The following is a 6,634-nucleotide window of genomic DNA, read 5'->3' as shown; positions in this document are numbered from 1 at the left end:
AGATGCTACCAAAATGGGAATAAGTACTAGCCTAAACATAGATGTGTCCATGCGTAAGAAAGCATTCAAGGGAAAGATGGAAGGAAAATAATGAAGCAGAGAAGACATGCTCAGTCATTAAGGAATTTGTATACATCACTGTGACAGAAATACATGCATCTCTAACTGAAGGTACTGTGCTGAACATCATCAGCTATGCATGTGCCAAACACAGAGGTTTCTTGTGTATCCTTACAGGCTTCTTGAAGTACCCAGAAAGTTTTTTGGTTCAAATATGAGGGTTGCTCCAAAAGTAATGTTCCAATTTCATTAAGTTGGCCCACGATTTCAGGAGCAAATATTGGTGGTACAGCTGCAGAGATTGAACCTCCCCCCACAATATGCCATTGAACTTCATTGCCCTGTGACAGCTGGCAGCAGAGAGGCAATCTGACTGGATGGCACCTGACACAGAAGTGTGCACGAAGCAAAGGTGTGGAACTGAATTCCTCCACGCAGAAAAAAATGCATCCATTAACATTCATCAACATTTGCTGAACATTTCTGGGGACTAAACAGCAGATGTGAACACAGCAGTGAGGTGGTGCTGTGTTTCAGCAGTGGTGACAGCAATGTGAAAGTCAAATGGCATTCCAGAGAGCCATGCAGATTTTCAGGAGCATGGCATGCAGGCTCTTATCAAACACTGGCAAAAATGCCTAGCTATGGTGGTGCTCTTGATTTCCTCTTCCCAGTAATCACAACCCTCCACTACCACAACGCAAAGTATGGCACGTACACAACACACCACACTGGACACTCTCAGCTGGCAACAGCTCCTGGCCCAAGTGGCAGGGACCATCCAGGGACCACTGTGCGGCACAGAAGATACTGCCAACCCCACAGCTGGCAGCACACTTCCACCTCATCCTCAGCTACCCCATAAGAACAAACCCTCAGGATCACAGGATCCACAGCGGTGACCTGCTCACCTTTATTTTTTCCTTTTTCCTACTGTGCTCCTCTCTTAACAAATAAAGGCACACTCCCACTCAGTTAACACTTTTACTCCTTTCCAACTCTTAATTCAAAGGAATAAAGATCAATACAGTGAACCACAAGCTGCTTTCACTTGCAACATTGTGACTACGGTGAAAAACAGTGTTTCAAAGCTGAGAACCCATCAAATAATGTTACTGTATTCTTTTAGTGTAGCATTCATGAAAGTAATCAGGACCCAACACTTTTGGAGCCACCTGTGTGTTACAGCAACAAGCAAAGCAAGTCAGTGGAGCACAAGGTCTATAGGCTGCTCTCGTGAACAAGGACCTTCACCAATGCTTTTACTAAGAAAGCAGATCAAAGGGAAATCCAAGCAGAAATAAGGCAGCAGGAGCCCCGTGACTGGAACAGAGGTAAAGAGAGATGCTGGCACTTTACTGTTCAGTAAACAGAATAGATGGAACAATTACTGCCTTCTTCCCTGCACTTCTAGTTGCTAGCATCCAAACTGGAAATGGGCACAGATCCTCTCCGCACACTAAAACACGCTGAACTTTTTACTTTGGTAGGTAAACAGTGACAGGACAAAGGGGAATGGTTTGAAGCGCAAGGACAGCAGGTTTAGCTTGGGTGTCAGAGGAAAGTTCGTTACAGAGAGAGTGGTGAGGTGCCAGAACAGGCTGCCCACACGTGTGTTCAAGACCAGGTTGGATGGGGCCCTGGGCAGCCTGCTCTAGTACCATACCTGGAGGTTGGCAGCCCTACCTGTGGCAGGAGGGTTGGAAACTGATGATCCTTGGGGTGCCTTCCAACCCAAGCCATTCTAAGATTCTGTAATACTCACTGTTGTCACTTAATTACCATGATTGCTGTGTTGCCTAACAAGGGTTAACAAACCATTGAGGGGAAAAAAAAAAAACAAACACTAAAAATAAAATGAAAATGAAAACCAGCTGAAGACTGCTCCATTAAGAACAAAAAAGCCCAATCGAGTATCATCCAGCAATTGAAAGATAACATGGTCACGTTATCTTCATAACCCCCTGACTCAGCCACTTGGAGAGAGCTTTCCTTGTTTAACAAGGAGGCAGAGTCAAGGGTGGAAGCTCACCTGTGAACTCTGTACAGGGCAGTTCAATGCGCAAAATGTTCAGCCCTACGAATATCTGTATATTCTCAGATAACACTCATGTTCTGTTTTCCATCCTGCCTTCCGTTTTCTCCTTATGCCCTTCATTCTGTGCTACAGAAGCTCTGTAAGTGCAATTTCTACACTTCTGTTTCACTTTTCTCTTGAATAGATTCATGCCATTACCATAACTCTGACTTGTTAATTCTTAAATTATCTCCTTTTACCCTCCACTGCCTTTCTCCATTTGTTTCGAGGCTATTAAGATTTAATTTTTCTTGATTTCTGTATGGGAATTGTTGAGTTACAGCCTGAACCAATGACTGAGCACCTGGTAAAGGGACACAGCCAGCCCTGGGAGCACAGGTGAAAAGAACTGGCCTGTGCCAACAGAAAGGGTTTAACCCGGTCCCACCCCTCTCTAAGCCTCATTTAAAGCTTTAGATAACAATATTGCTATCCCTCTGTCTCATTCTCTCCAAATGAGGAACAATGGTATCTTCTCCCTCAATTACCACTTCTTCAACTGAAGCAAGCTGAACATTTGCAGAAAAACATCTATTTTCAACAAGCCTTCAGCACTACCTGGTTTTGCCCTTGTTAATTCATTACCTGAGAAGTATTTTTAATGCTCTGGTTTCACTTTTTCTGAATTTGGACAGGTTTGTAGTGCAGGTTTCACATGCTGAAGTTTTTCTAAACTATTTTCCATATTGGCTGAGTTATGCTACACCTTTTACATTTGGTATAGTTGAAATCTAATTATAGCCTGAAGGTATTTCTCTACACATGTTTTTCCTGTTCCCTTGGCAGCATCTAAAGGTGAATAAACAGCATAAGCAAAGTAATGCAAACACCTTACAGGCAAAGTAGGAGGAAAAGCCTTGCCCTACACACTTACTCCCCAGACAGATAATCACACAGAAGTAAATATGGACTCATACAAAAAAAAAAAAAAAAATCACATCCAGTAAATAATACACATTGAGGCAGATTAGAGAGGAATAACAGAACTGTTCAGGATAGAAAATACCTTAAAGATCATCGAATCCAACTACAACCTAACCATCCTATCCTAACTCTAACAACCCTCTGCTAAATCATGTCCCTGAGCACCACATCCAAATGGTTTTTAACCACCTCCCTGGGGAGCCTATTCCAGGCCTTAACAGCCTTTTCTGTAATGAAATGTTTCCTGATATCCAACTTAAACTTCCCCTGGCACAACTTGAGGCCATTTCCCCTCCTCTTGTTACCAGTGAGAAGAGACCAATTCTGCTCTCTCTGCAATCACCTTTCAGGTACTGGAAGAGCGTAATGAAGTCTCCCCTCAGCCTCCTCTTCCCCAGTCTAAACAGCCCCGGTTCCTTCAGTCTCTCCTCACAGGCCATATTCTCCAAGCCCTTCCCCAGCCCTGTTGCTCTTCTCTGGACCTGCTCCAGCACCTCCATGTCCTTTCTGTACTGAGGTGCCCAAAACTGAACACAGCACTCGAGGTGAGGCCTCACCAGTGCTGAGTACAGGGCAGGATGACTTCCCTGGTCCTGCTCACCACTCCATTCCTGATCCAAGCCGGGATGCCATTGGCCTTCTTGGCCACCTGGGCACACTGCTGGCTCACATTCAGCCCACTGTCCATCAGCACACCAAGGTCCCTTTCCATCAGGCAGCCATCCAGCCACTCCTCCCCAGGCCTGCAGGATTGCCTGGGGTTGTTGTGACCAAAATGCAGGACCTGACACTTGGCCCAAATGAAACTTATACAGTTTACCTTGGCCCATCCATGCATTTTAGTACCTTTTTGTTGCCACACGGGAATTTTTAGAGTGCAGCTGAGGGTACAGTGATAAATAAAAACAGCTGTAGCTGGATATGTCATCTCCTTTGTTTCACACTAGGATGACAGAGATGAAAGCAGGAAAAAAATCATGGTTATTCTGGCACTGCATCCCATATCGGCCTGTATCAGAGAAAGTACCTGTGCAGCCTCATTTTTAGACCTGAGTTTCTTATCTCCTAAAGAAAGCTGTTCAGAAGGCAAATTCTGGATTTCATTACCCTGTCTTTATTTTCTCCTCTTCCTTTCAAAAGCAGGAAGGTCAAAGGCACAGAGCCATGCTGCCTATGAGACTGTTTGAAAAACAATTAGACGAGAGAGCGTCTTTAAAAAGATAGGATGCTACAGGAAAAGAACTGCTGTGGAGGATCAGCTTCTTAAAAGAGAACAAAACATTCTAGTAACACACCAACGTGACATGCTAGAGTTCAGAGCAAGTTAAAAATTATGTAATTATCTTCTGCTGAGAATGTTCTCATGCTGAACTGAAACTGCTTTCTGTGATATTTTGCCTTGGGTAAGTAGCTTTTTATCACTGACCTTTAAAATTGCATTCAGAAATTATTTATTGTTCTCCTTACAGTAAGAAACCATCTCCTTTCAACTATTTTGAAGGCGTTTTAGAATCCAAGCTCACATCCTATGCAACTTACCTTCTGTTAGTTTGGCATACACAGAAGATGACTTGATTCATGATGGTGGGGCAAACGAAGCTCTTAAGTAATTTTCTCTATGTGTTCCCTCAGAACTTAGACACAATAGCCATTCAGACACAGAGATGCATGCAGAGCATCTATGAGGAGAATTACAGCAGCAGTCTGATAATATTCAGTGCACTGGAGTCAAGTTGCCAAGTTTAATGAGTCGCTGGAGTACCCCACTCCAACAAGATGCCTCCTTCCATACACCTAAGCAACACTGAAGTCACATTCATCCTTCCTGACCTTTCTTGTTCAAACCTATAAGCTACGTTTTTAGTTTAGTCATAACTATGTTGTAAGTATTGTAGGTACAACTATTAGAAGTTCTCTGTAGGCAAAATTGTAACCATTTTTTAATACTATTTCTAGTTTGTCTCCTTAGAAAACAAAACATTCTATTTATATATATATGATCAGTTACTCTTTTTTTTTCCCCTAGAACTTCACCTATCCGTTAACAGAAGGATGCATTTCTACATTTTGACTTGTTTATATGCTGTTTATGTTCCATAATAAAAAATTACATTGTTATGGTCATGGAGGCTTACCTATAAGTCTCTACCTAAAATTTTACAAGACACATCACCCTTCATGTACTGCCTACTTAAAGGTCCCGAGTGTTTTGGAAAATACTATGTATTTGTAAACAAGATAATAGTTCTCGATGTGCCATTATTTTATGTTTTAATACTTTCATAAATATAAATCAGTTTATTCAGAGAGGGGTTTAAGTTGTAAGAGATTCCTAACCTTACTAAACTGGGAGACAAAACATGTTTAAACAACAAATTATAGAAGCATAATTAATATCTTATTACAAGTCCAAAGGACTTAGCCAAGCAGAAACTTTTTTTTGTCCCCTCCCTCTCCAGTCTTTTTATTATGCATTCTCTCTCCATTTTCGAGAGAAAATACTAGGGCTGGATCTCTCAGCCATACTTGCACAGGCTTCCAAATCATAACCTGCTTATTCACTCTTAAATATTTCTGGAGCAGCACCAAACAAACTTCAATCAGGCTGTGCAAATACTTACTGAAACACTAAAATGTCAGTTCTGAAAAATACACTAAAAAAAAAAAAAGAAATTAAAAAAAATTCAGTAGGTAAGTCACACCAGAAAACCTCTACACTACGCTTTCATCTCTTATCCATAGTTCAGTTTCTGCATTGAAAAATGAAACTACAGATCTTTATACCCAGGCAGGCTTAATAGATCACAAGCAAGATCAGCACAGCCACCACCATCACACAACGATTGCCCTAACAGTGAGCTAGATTGAAGTTTGATTATCAATCTTCCCTTGAGAAAACTGGATTTGCGGTTCCTCACTTTTGTGTTCCTTCAAGATGTCATTCAGGCCAGTCTAACGGCAGGGAAAGTGTTCTACCCCATCAATGAATGTATTACAAAGCAAAGCATGTTTCCATTTTAAACACCTTCGTGTGCTGTCTGAGCACAGACTTATAGATGAGTAAGGGTGATACTCTAAACCACATTCCAGGTACTCATCCATTCAGGGAAAAAAAAGAGAAAGGGTGCTTGAAACCTCTTACAAAACACATTGCAGGGAAGGTGTCCACACTCCAGTTCAAGTGACTTCCATATTGAGACTGACTTGAGAAAGAGGCTTTTGAGAAGAACAAGAACAGTGGAAATGGTACAAATAATCTACTTGGTAACAAATACTTAGAAATCCATACTACTTCAGGCTGTCCTTAATTGGGAAGCTATGAATTGTGTATCTGCCATAGTGTCAGCAAAGAGGGTAGCAGGAGTTCTGGATGGCCTTGTTTTTTGTCTTCATGTACAGCAGTCAATACAAATGACTTCAAGAGCTTGAACAGTACAGAAACCCTGTTTCAGGACCTGCATCTGTTACCTGCTCATCAATCTTATCTAAACAGCTGTTAGACAGCCAGCAGCGCCCACCATAAACCAAAAACTAGAAACAAACTCTGAACTATTCTGACATCCAGTTGACCTG

The sequence above is a fragment of the Tympanuchus pallidicinctus genome, unplaced genomic scaffold (assembly GCF_026119805.1).
Source record: "Tympanuchus pallidicinctus isolate F22 unplaced genomic scaffold, pur_lepc_1.0 scaffold26, whole genome shotgun sequence".
NCBI lineage: Eukaryota > Metazoa > Chordata > Aves > Galliformes > Phasianidae > Tympanuchus > Tympanuchus pallidicinctus.
This window is presented reverse-complemented; position numbering follows the sequence as displayed.